Source organism: Natator depressus, chromosome 6, assembly GCF_965152275.1.
Source record: "Natator depressus isolate rNatDep1 chromosome 6, rNatDep2.hap1, whole genome shotgun sequence".
Classification (NCBI taxonomy): Eukaryota; Metazoa; Chordata; order Testudines; family Cheloniidae; genus Natator; species Natator depressus.
Genome location: NC_134239.1, coordinates 15,752,755 through 15,765,492, shown reverse-complemented (window position 1 = coordinate 15,765,492; position 12,738 = coordinate 15,752,755).

Below are 12,738 nucleotides of genomic sequence, written 5' to 3'. Positions count from 1 at the left end.
GATGGGGGAACCAGGAAGGTTGAGTGGCTGGGCTGCCAGAGCCAGGTGCCAGGGTGAGTGGTGCGGCTCTTTATCTGTTGCAGCTAGGTGGGAAGGCTCTTGTCAGTTTCACTTTCAGAAACTAACAAGTGTTTTCCAGATGGGCAGTTGAAAAGCTCCAAAGGAATTTTACTTGAGATCCCTTCCTGCAAACAATGTCACATGTTTGTCTTTTCCTCCTGGTATGGAAATTTTTCAAAAATGCGACATTGTCCACGGAAAGGGATTTCTATTTTCCAGCCAGCTCTAGGGAATACGTCTGTGTCCAGTTACCTTTTGCTGTGGTGTTATGACCACGATTTGTGACTGTAATGGTCCTTGTGAATTAGATCATCCATCTTGTGTGTGAGGAGGAAGCTATGTTTTGGGAAATGGGGTAATCAAGGCTGCTCTGGCCCTCTGGCCCCATCAGCAGTGAGTGGATTTCCCTGTTTGAACAATAGGGTTTTGAATGGACTTACCTGTTCCCAAAGACTTTTTAGGGGGAGAAGAGGGGAAGCTGGAATTTCTTCCTTCTCCCCGCTCTCCAATCTCGGCCCACGACTTAAAGAGCTGCAATTTTCTCCAGCTGACCACCTGTCATGGTGTCAGGAAAAGTCTGCTTTTAAAGGAGACCTGCTCTCTAAGGAAGGAGAGCCAGTTCACTGCCAGAAAGACAAGCATAGCTGGAGGCATCGGGGCAAGAAGCAACTTGCTGTTCCTCTAGGACACTGGCCAAAGCCCCAAGGACTCTCAGGAGGGATGAGAATTCCAAGGAGGTGAAGGTGGTGAACTGCATTCAGATGTTCATTGTTTTGTCTACGTCTGAATTTCTCCTGTGCTGTCTACAGGGTCTGTGTTTAAGAAGTTCCTTTGCAAAGCTTGTATTCCTTGCTTTATCTGCCATGTGTCCTCTAAGAGTTAAACTTCTGAGTGCACAGCTCTGGGGACAGCATGCATAAACTACGGGTGGGAGGCCTGGGGGGCTCAGCACTGCTCTCGGGGTGGAGGGCAGTAGGACTGTGGGATCTCACATGCCAAAATGGGCACCAGAGAGGACATCTGCACCCCGGGAGTGTGCGCGTGAGAACTCAAAGCTAGAGACAGTATCAGGAGGCTGCTCAGAGCCAGCAGGCTTGAAAGCACAGGGAATCCTGACATTGGGTCCAATAGAGCTGACTGGTGATCAGCCACTAGAAGGGAACTCAGCCAGGGCTGTAACAGAGGCCAGAGAGGATTTAATTACCTCCGGCAAGCCATGGTGCAAATCCCAGAGGGAGGGCCTGACATGGGGACTGGGCTAACTCAGTTATCTCCATTGGGTTAATCCAGTTGTGTCCTGCCGAGAGGATTTTCCATGTAACATGGTGGATAGGGTGGCTCAGATCTGGACTGAGAAATCTCCCGGCATGAAGGCAGAGCAAGGTCTGGAGGGACGAAATGCCAGATCTTCTCTGCTTGAGTTTCAGCCTCTGCTGGGGGAGCATAGGGCTATGATCTGAGGGTTGGACTCAAGTTTCCTGGCTGGTGAAGGACAGCAGGCAAAATCCAGTGCTCAGGGAGAAAGTCCTTGGGCTGCTGCCCTTTGGAAGGACTGTTAGGCCTCTGCTCTAGACACCGACCATGTGATGTGGACAATCTGGTTGTCTGTCAGCCCCTTTCAGATCTCCCTGAGAATGCTGTGGTGAGGCAGCTCTGGCAATGCCCGGAGTCCTCAGCTTTCTTAGGGCTGGATGTGAAGACTCTGGAGGTCAGTGGGAGCTCTTCGATTGACTTCAACAGGCTCTGGGCCAGGCCCTTCGACTGTCAGTTCTGTGGAGCCTCAGGGGAATGTAAAATAATACAGACATGAGTTCAATTCATTGAGGTTCAGATTCACAGCAGAGATGGTGAGCTTTGCAAAGAGTTCCTTTAGAATTCAGTTCATAGGTCACAGTCCAATGTCCAAATCTCATAATCAGGGTATACCAGCATAACTGGGACTTCAGTCTTGTGACTCAAACTTCCCCTGGTGAAGCCTAAGCAGATCTGAGATGACAGAATCAGGACCCAAGGATCTTTTATACAATTTCATGTCTTTTGACAAGTTGGGATTTCTTCAGGGAACAAAAGGTAATTAGGATGACTTTGAAGGAGGTCCATCACCAGTACTTAGCTATATGAATTAACATAAGGCCATTCACAGTACATTTCAAAGAGAGATGAATACCAAGATATCCCATGTTTACAATTAATTTAAATGCAAGGATCTTCTTTTGACCTCTGAATTATCAGAATACAGCATAGACAGGGACTGTTGATTACATTGTCAGACCCTACTCATACATATGTAAAAACACAAACATTATCTCCCCACATGTCTTTTGAGGGTTATTTATTTTGCAGGATGTTTAACCCTTTCTAGCCATGTGTCACAGAAGGGTAACACTAAGATCAGTTTTAGCTTATGCAATGGGGACTGAAAATCATTTGCCTTTGCAAGGAAGGAAATAAGAATATGTGTCACATCCTTCTTCAAAAGCCGGACAAGCATTTCATTCTCTAAAAGGAACTCTGTACGCAAACAGATGAGGTTTCACAAGAGGGTGCAGAGAAAACATGGAAGCCTTTGCCCAAGTTCTACATGAACAAGCAGAGCATTGTGGCTTTGGCATCCACGATCAAGGACACTGCAGCAGAGATTGTCTAGTAGCTGGGGTTTTCAGCAAGGAGCTTTCAGAACAAACAGCCAATATCTTAGCTAGTGCTGGACCAGGCAAATCTAACCAGCACCGCAACGTGTGCTAGTGAAAATTAACTGCCAAAAAACTTTGCTATTGCAGTGTTAAGGTTGCCCAGTAGTGCCTCGTGCCCTTCAAGATCATGGAGAGAGATTAAATTTAAACCTCTGAAAACTAAGAAATTAAGAGTTATGGTACATGACACCCTCCCCACACAACCTTAACTCTGCCCTCCTGGAACTGGCAATAGCCACTAGAAATGGCTCAGTCAGGGTGGTGCCACAATAAGTGGATGCAAATCACCCAGCAAGAAAATAGTGGCAGCAGATGTGAGAAGGAGGAAAGAAAACATTCCCATGGGGAAAAGGGAAGCATCATTTTAAGAGCGCAGAGTTTCCATGGGAAAAAGGGGGTAGGTGAGGCAAAGGCAGACTCACGGCAAGTGAGGTGTGCTCAGCTAGTAGAAATGTGCAAGAAAACCAAGAAACAATGACAGTGAAAACATGTTTGTACAACAAAGGAATTAAGGAGATGACCTCACTCACCTTCCCTTGGTTTTTTTTCCAGAGATCTGTGTCCAGAGAAAGCATCATGAGCAGGCTGGGCTGTTAATCTCAAAATCTGCAGTACTATTGTTAGATTTAAAATTGATTCGGGGCAGAAGGGTCTGTGATTTGTGAAGCGTCTTTTAAGAAGAGCCCTAGCTCTGACCCAGAGTAACCAAGGGCAGAGCTCAGTAGCCTAGAGGCACAGATAAATGAGCCAACCTTATCAGAGCTTGCGAGAGTAATTCTAGAAGGATGGACTATGTAAAAAATCCCAGGTCCTTCCAAACACAAAATCCCTTTGGGAATACAGTGATGGAATTCCTGCATCTCATGGGATTCTGTCCAAAGGACACCATTGTCATGATGCCACACAGCGTGAGATCACAAATACTAAGCATTATCCACAGTGCTCTTCTGGGTATGGAGAAGTGTAAGAACAAAGCCCGAGATGCCATGTTGCAGCCAGGCAGGAATGCTCCTTTGAAGATAAGGTATCCTAGTGTGGAATCTGCAGCCAGGTGAGGAAACGAGAACCTCTGTTTGCCTTTGGTTTAAAATTGGTACAGATCTGTTTGAATTAAGTGGGAATGATCCTCCATTATTAGTGGACAACTACTCAATTAAAAAAAAATTGAGATGTTGCACAACACATCAAGTAGCAATGTAATAACAAACACTGTGAATTGCAGGTAGCTTATCATGTGATTCCAGAAGAATCACAGATAAAGGTGCCCACAAGTCACAAATTATTTTTATTATAGTAACATGTAGGGGCCCCAGTTGTGGACCAGGCACAGTACAAAACACCACAGATAGTTCCTGCCCCAGAAAGCTGACAATGTGAGTATATGGCAAGACAAGAGACAACAGATGGATGCAGACAGGTAGGGGAGCATAAGGAAACAATGAGAAAATACTGGTCAGCATAATAGGTAGTTGATCTCAGTACGACATTGTCAAGTTTTTTGAAGGCCAATAGCTCAATTTAACCATTCCCTTTGATATCTCAGTTCAGCCACGTTATGTCACATCCTTTCGATGCACAATCAAATAGGTTAGCAGAAGAGTAGTACAAATAGCAAAAAACTTGAGCAGATGAAAACAAAAAGTGGCAGATTCAGTGGATCCCAAACTTAGTACTGTCAGAATATTGCAACCCATTTATCACTGCTTTATTTGGATCCCCAGCTGAATACTTGTGGGCAGAAGGACAAAAACCTAGCACCAACATATGAAAAAGTTCTTGAGCCATAATCAAGGAATGCTGAAGTAGTTTACCAAAGAGTTACATACCAGGAGACAAGAGCAGAGGAAGTTCTATGACAGGAATGCCAAATTGCTACCTCCACTGTGAGTGGGAGAATGTCAGATTCCAAACCCACTGCTGGACCATCCACATTAAGGTCCATCATAACCACCGCTCAGTCCTCCAGAGGAGAAGAGGTATTGGCTCTGTTTCTTGAGGAAAATCCAGAATGTTGCTGGAAGTGCTTGGATGCTGCCAAGAATTGGTTCTGAATGGAAAAATGCTGATTCATCACAACAGTTCATGAAACAAGGTTGGCTTTGATGATTTTCCCAACTTGAGAAAATGTGGAGGAAAAAAATTTCAAAATTGTCAAAACATTTCCACATTTTCAAAATGAAAAGTTCTGGTTTCCAGTCCAAAATAACTTGTTTTTTTAAATGTAAGCTAACTGGACTGAAAAAGAAAAGAAGTTGAAATTGCAATGAACTGTTTCAAAATTATTGAAACATTTCAATTGACCACCTCCCACAAAATTAGTTTTTCTGTTTGCAAAATTTTTTTGAGATTACAACTTTTTGTCCTGATTCAAGATGGGGAAAAATTTCTAACTCTTGAAAAATCCTTGCAGGGTGGAAAAACCATTTCCCGCCCAGGTCTCACAAGTAACAACGGCCCACTCAGGCTGACATCTTATTCGTCATGGACTTCAACCTGGTGGCCACCATCTCCACCATCCTGACCTCCGATGGCTCCATTGCTGTTGCCCGTATTGGACCCCAGTTCTGAATTTTCACTGTTTTGGACATAGCTAATGGGTTTTGGTCTCTGCCACTAGCTACCTCGTGTCAGTATAAAACTGCATTCACATGGGAGAGCAGACAATTCTGCTGGACAGTCCTACCCCAGGGATATAGGAACTCCCCTGCAATTTTTCACAGATACATGAGACAGGCTCTGGAGAGGGTGGATTCAGTAAGGTGCACACAATATGTAGACGACCTGTTGCTAATGTCAGGGACAGAGGAAGAAGACAGGGAACTAACCGAGCAGGTCCTTCAAGCTTTGGCAAGAGCAGGATTGAAGGTCAATGGGAAAAAGGCTCAGATGTGACAGACAAGAGTGACCTACTTAGGAGTGGAAGTGTCTCAGATGGGAAGGGAAATCGATAAGGGACGGGTGCAACTGATCCAGTCCCTGCCACTGCCTACGGATGTTAAAAGCTTGCAAAGTTTTCTGGGTCTAACTGGATTTTGCAGGGATTTTGTGGCCAATTATGCAGAAATAGCCCAGCCTCTATTTGACCTAACCCAAGCCTCAACTTGGGAATGGTCAGAAGATTGTACTGAGGCAGTGAGAGTGCTAAAGGAAAACCTGGCCAGTGCTCCAGTGCTGGCCTCCCCGGATGGGGAGAAATTCTTTTATCTGTATCCTTTGGTATCGGACACTACCATTGGTTGTGCATTAACACAGGAGTATGGAGCAAAGGACCGACCTGTGGCCTTTGCCTCTCGACTTTTGAGTGCTGTGGAACTGAAGTATGGATGGTGTGAAAAGGTGCTGTTGTGCTCCTACTGGGGGGTTGGGAAATTCAAATGCCTCCCGGGAATGCAGATAGTAATAGTCCGATCTCATCATGACCCCTGCGGCTGTTACATATGCACACTGTCTTACAGGGACCAGTGAGTGGGCAGCGTATTGCCCAATGGTTGCTGGCTCTGCAGGCAGAAAACATTAAAGCAGAGTGTTAAAGGAACCCACAGTCTGGGTAGCTGGATTACATCTGGCTGGCACCCCACACCAATGTGAAGCCAGCCCAGGTAAAACCCAACATCAGGTGTTTCGGGCGGCTAACCCCAATCCGGTAAAGGAGGGGACACTGGTATGGCTTTTGGATGGAAGTTGGAGGTATCAAGGGGGATGGAAAACTGCAGGCTTAGCTGTTGTGGGAATCAGCGGCAATGAGACAGTCAGCACCATTGGTTTCTCACTAGAAGCAAGGTCAGCTCAGGAGGCAGAACTGGCAGCCTTGCTAACAGCTTTAAATGAAGTGGATCCCAAATCTGAGCCAGAATGTTGGGTGGTGGTAGATTCAGATTATGTATTTCGTGGTGCCACATTAATGCTGAGATGGTGAGTGGATAATCATGTCAGGGCAACAGACGGCTCCACAATCAAGCATGCTACCTGGTGGAAGCGAGTGGAGGAGCTCAGTCACAGGATCAATGTGGTAAAGGTAAAGGCACACAAGAAAACAGGACCCCTAAGCAAAGGAAATAATCTGGCCGATGTAGAGGCCAAGCGGGCTGCAACAGAGGCACCCCCGTGGCCCTGGGAGCCAGAAGAGAGAGTGCCTGTAGCAGTGTTAACAAGAAGCGGGGTGGATACAGATCGGGGAGGGTGACTTTGAGAGTTGCGAGAATCTGACCCAGGACTGGAAGGCATCATGAAACTTGGGGACAGGCATGTGCCAAAGGTGGAACTAATGGAAGGGATTTGGTGTGTCTTAACAACTGAGGGACCAGTAATGTTGTGCCCTCAGGGAAGTCGGACGGCTTTCTTAAGCTGTGTCAAGGTTCCTTCCCCACTCTGAACTCTAGGGTACAGATGTGGGGACCTGCATGAAAACCTCCTAAGCTTACTTTTACCAGCTTAGGTTAAAACTTCCCCAAGGTACAAACTAATTTTACCCTTTGCCCTTGGACTTCCACTGCCACCACCAAACTTTATCTGGGTTCCTGAAAAAACGTAGTTTGGAAATGTCTTTCCCCCCAAAATCCTCCCAATCCTTGCACCCCACTTCCTGGGGAAGGTTTGGTAAAAATCCTCACCAATTTGCATAGGTGACTACAGACCCAAACCCTTGGATCTTAGAACAATGAAAAAGCATTCAGTTTTCTTACAAGAAGACTTTTAATAGAAGTAAAAAGGAATCACCTCTGTAAAATCAGGACGGTAGATACCTTACAGGATAATTAGATTCAAACATAGAGAATCCCTCTAGGCAAAACCTTAAGTTACAAAAAAGACACACAGACAGGAATATTCATTCTATTCAGCACAGCTATTTTCTCAGCCATTTAAAGAAATCATAATCTAACGCATATCTAGCTAGATTACTTACTATGTTCTAAGACTCCATTCCTGTTCTGTCTCCGGCAAAAGCATCACACAGACAGACACAGACCCTTTGTTTTTCTCCCTCCTCCCAGCTTTTGAAAGTATCTTGTCTCCTCATTGGTCATTTTGATCAGGTGCCAGCGAGGTTACCTTTAGCTTCTTAACCCTTTACAGGTGAGAGGATTTTTCCTCTGGCCAGGAGGGATTTTAAAGGGGTTTACCCTTCCCTTTATATTTATGACAAGCTGGGTGCATGGAAGCTTGGCAGGGGGACACCCCGGGTTTGAGAAGGCACTGGGAACTTTAAAAAGGTTTTGCTGGTGGCCAGGAATGGCAGCTGATTTAAAATCACATCTGGAACGTTGTTTGGACTGTGCCAGACACAGCCCACCTCACAAGGTGCTAAGGGGAGAATTAATGAGACAAGCCCCAAGGGGACCATGGGAAAGAATACAAATTGACTACACAGGACCCCTACCACCAGATCACAGGAAAAACTGATTCATGTTGGTGGTAGTGGATGCTTTCAGCAGCTGGGTGGAAGCTTTCCCCACAAAGTATCAAACTGCCCGGGTAACTGGTAAATGAGGTATTCACTTGCTGGGGGGTCCCAAAGGTGATTGACTTAGACCAAGGAGCAGCTTTCCGGTCAGATCTGCTAGGGGAGCTATCGGCCCTCACTGGAATCACACAGTTGTTCCATATTGCTTATCACCCCCAGGCGGCGGGGCAGGTGGAACGCATGAACCGCACCATTAAAAGTGAGCTAAGAAAGGGAGTGGAAATGGGAGGAAAAAACTGGTCACAGTTACTGCCCTTTGTCTTAATGAGAATAAGGGCACAGGATTTTCTCCATATGAAGCTCTCATGGGAAGGCCCATGGAACGGTGGGAAAATCTACTTACCCCAGTATCTGGGGAAGTCACTACACACGGCTTAACACAAGAATGGATTTTAACTCTAATCGAACGTGTAAAACAAGTACAGCAGGCGGTGGCCTGGCAAGACGAGCAAGAAGCAGCAAGGGTCAAAGCATGGTATGACCTGCCTGGGGAGCGTAATCTACCCATGGTGGGAGATCTAGTGATGTACAAGATTCCAGGTCAACACCATCCGTTCCCAGCTCCTAAATGGAAGGGCCCCTACCTTGTCCTTGACCAATTAGGGCCCAGTCTGCTATTACTGGGTACAGAGAATGGAGGATGGAAGTGGGTTCACTGCATGCAAATAAAAAGGTACAAACAGGGGATTGGGAAAGGGGACGTGTAAATTTTGTTATGTGTGTATTACAGGTTAATTCAAAAAGGAGAAAAGGATGAAAATTCCCTGGCCCTGGATGGAACAATTACTAGTGCTAATCACAATTGTCACATTTACAAATTCTATTCAGATCCCAAGATGTGAAGTGTCAAAAGGAGGAAACACATGGACGGCTACACATGCAACCTGTGACAATAAAGCTAATGAAGATTATGAGAATCTCCCCATAGAAAGATGTACCACTAATACTCCAACAGGAATTTGGCAGTGTCGGTATATGGTTTATGGATTAGATGGGGGAATCCCAACCAGGTGGAGAATATCAAATTTATCAGGAAATATCGCATGGTACTCCCTGGGTGCTGCCATGATTAATGATAGTGGAAAACACAGTTACCCAGCTATGTGGTTTGTTACAGAGGGTCCAAAGAATATAACCCTCTGGTCTCCTGGAGCAAATGAACCCTCTTGGGAAAATAGGGCTCCACATTTAGGGTGTGATGTTACCATATGTAACCACAATGCTGGGTATGTGGGGAGCCCAAGGCTGGGATAGCAGGGGGCTGTGGGTCAGGACTGAGTTAAAATGGGGAGCCCAAGGCTAGGATAGCAGGGGGCTGTGGGTCAGGATAGGGTTATTGGCAGAGCTGGGATGGGGCTGGGGGGGCGGGTCCCAGGGTTGGAATAGCACGGGGTGCTGAGGGGTAGAAATAAGGTGAATCAGCAGTGTCATAATATGGGAGTTAGGGGCAGGTCTGGATCAGCATGGGTACTGCAGGTCAGGAATGGAGTGTGTTGGTGAATGATATTACTGCATGAGCTGGGATAGGAGTTCAGACATCATTATTGCAATGAGTTAAGCGTTCTCCCCAGCAGAGTCCTCCCAGATGCCTAACAATGCTCCTGGAGACTCATTTCCCAAGTCTGCAAACTTACTATTAAGTAACTTCAGTCATTGCCTCTTGTCTCGATCAATGCCCATGGCAGCTCGTTAGCCTTTAATGCAGTGGATGCCCCTGGGTCCATTCCCCATGCTGAGCACAAGAGAGAAGGGAACAGCACCATAATTATAAACAAACACATTTTGAAATCTCTAAAGTATTAACCCTATTGTGACAACTGTTTGATGAAAACAATGTTCTCTTTAAATATTGGTGAGCTGAGCTGAAAGTTCTCAGCATGGGTCTATGTAAAAGTCTCATACCCCTCTTTCAAATCTTAGCTGATGTCACTTTCATAGGGTCTTTTCACTGCAGTCAGTTGAAATGATAGCAATTTTATAAACTTTACCCACCTTTCCTCACTCACTCCAGCAAAGTCCCAGGGACCTGGGTAATCATACTTGCTGCCTTTTGGGCATTGGACTAAGCTCCCCAGAAACAGAGCAATGACCAAGAGACTCTCCCAAGCTGTAGCAAGGACGTGGGAAGTCCCAGTGCTGCTGTATTTTCTAACATTTTTTTCCCTCTTCATTGGCTTGGATCATGGGATTTCTCAGGTCACTCTTCACAGCCCCCATGGGGCTGGGGTGCTTAACTGCCACAGGTTTGACTGCCTCACCGTACACCGAGGGTTGGTAGGAAATTTTCCATTGAAACTGTTTTGAATGGAAAATTGGGGGTTTTGACTAAATGAAATTTGTCCACAAAAAGTGGCTGCTTTCTATGGAAAAACTAATTTTTTTTTTTTGGGTTGGAAAAACAAATGTCCTCAAACACCACAATATTTTGGCCAAAAATGGAAATATTGCCATTTAGAAATGCTGCCAAGGTGCCTCATGGGAGCAGATGTTCTGTGGCCTCATGTCCTCTATGGGCTGGGCTCCCTGGTTGGACTATATCCCCCATGATGCATCAGGGCCAGAGACTCCCATGATGCACTGCTTCCCCTCATCATGAGGGGAGATCATGGTGCAACATGGGAGATGTAGACCAATTGGGAGACCTGGCCTATGGAGGAGAATGGGAGCATTAGGTGTCTGAACCACAACTCCCCTGATGCACAGGGGCAACATTTCCAAATTGAACATTTTCATTTTTCAGCTGTTTTGTTCTTCTGTTTTCAAACAAAATGTGTTGGTATTCAAATTGCGGCTCAAAATTAAAATTATCTTTGGAAAAAAAAACCACCTTATTTTCCAAGCTGTACTTGCTCCTGGGCCTGACAACGACTTGCAGCCTTGTAGAAGCTAGATGTGTCCAGACAGGATATCTGAGAAAGGGGCCTGCGGGCACCTGGCCTGGTTGTTAACCAGAGAGCTCTATACCGAGGTATATATAAAAAGCTAATAGAGAAGGTGCTCGTAATATGTTAGTGGTTGGCTTCATCATTGGTCTTTCGTTTTTAACCACCTGAGAAGTAGAATCGTGCCCATCTACCCCTTGAAGTAGCTTGTGGGTACTAGAATCATAGAATCATAGAATATCAGGGTTGGAAGGGACCTCAGGAGGTCATCTAGTCCAACCCCCTGCTCAAAGCAGGACCAATCCCCAATCAAATCATCCCAGCCAGGGCTTTGTCAAGCCTGACCTTAAAAACTTCCAAGGAAGGAGATTCTACCACCTCCCTAGGTAACGCATTCCAGTGTTTCACCACCCTCCTAGTGAAAAAGTTTTTCCTAATATCCAACCTAAACCTCCCCAACTGCAACTTGAGACCATTACTCCTTGTCCTGTCCTCTTCTACCACTGAGAATAGTCTAGAACCATCCTCTCTGGAACCACCTCTCAGGTAGTTGAAAGCAACTATCAAATCCCCCCTCATTCTTCTCTTCCGCAGACTAAACAATCCCAGTTCCCTCAGCCTCTCCTCATAAGTCATGTGTTCCAGACCCCTAATCATTTTTGTTGCCCTTCGCTGGACTCTCTCCAATTTATCCACGTCCTTCTTGTAGTGTGGGGCCCAAAACTGGACACAGTACTCCAGATGAGGCCTCACCAGTGTCGAATAGAGGGGAACGATCACGTCCCTCGATCTGCTCGCTATGCCCCTACTTATACATCCCAAAATGCCATTGGCCTTCTTGGCAACAAGGGCACACTGTTGACTCATATCCAGCTTCTCGTCCACTGTAACCCCTAGGTCCTTTTCTGCAGAACTGCTGCCTAGCCATTCGGTCCCTAGTCTGTAGCTGTGCATTGGGTTCTTCCGTCCTAAGTGCAGGACCCTGCACTTATCCTTATTGAACCTCATCAGGTTTCTTTTGGCCCAATCCTCTAATTTGTCTAGGTCCCTCTGTATCCTATCCCTGCCCTCCAGCGTATCTACCACTCCTCCCAGTTTAGTATCATCCGCAAATTTGCTGAGAGTGCAATCCACACCATCCTCCAGATCATTTATGAAGATACTGAACAAAACCGGCTCCAGGACCGACCCCTAGGGCACTCCACTTGACACCGGCTGCCAACTAGACATGGAGCCATTGATCACTACCCGTTGAGCCCGACAATCTAGCCAACTTTCTACCCACCTTATAGTGCATTCATCCAGCCCATACTTCTTTAACTTGCTGACAAGAATACTGTGGGAGACCGTGTCAAAAGCTTTGCTAAAGTCAAGAAACAATACATCCACTGCTTTCCCTTCATCCACAGAATCAGTAATCTCATCATAGAAGGCTATTAGATTAGTCAGGCATGACCTACCCTTGGTGAATCCATGCTGACTGTTCCTGATCACTTTTCTCTCGTGTAAGTGCTTCAGGATTGATTCCTTGAGGACCTGCTCCATGATTTTTCCGGGGACTGAGGTGAGGCTGACTGGCCTGTAGTTCCCAGGATCCTCCTTCTTCCCTTTTTTAAAGATTGGCACTACATTAGCCTTTTTC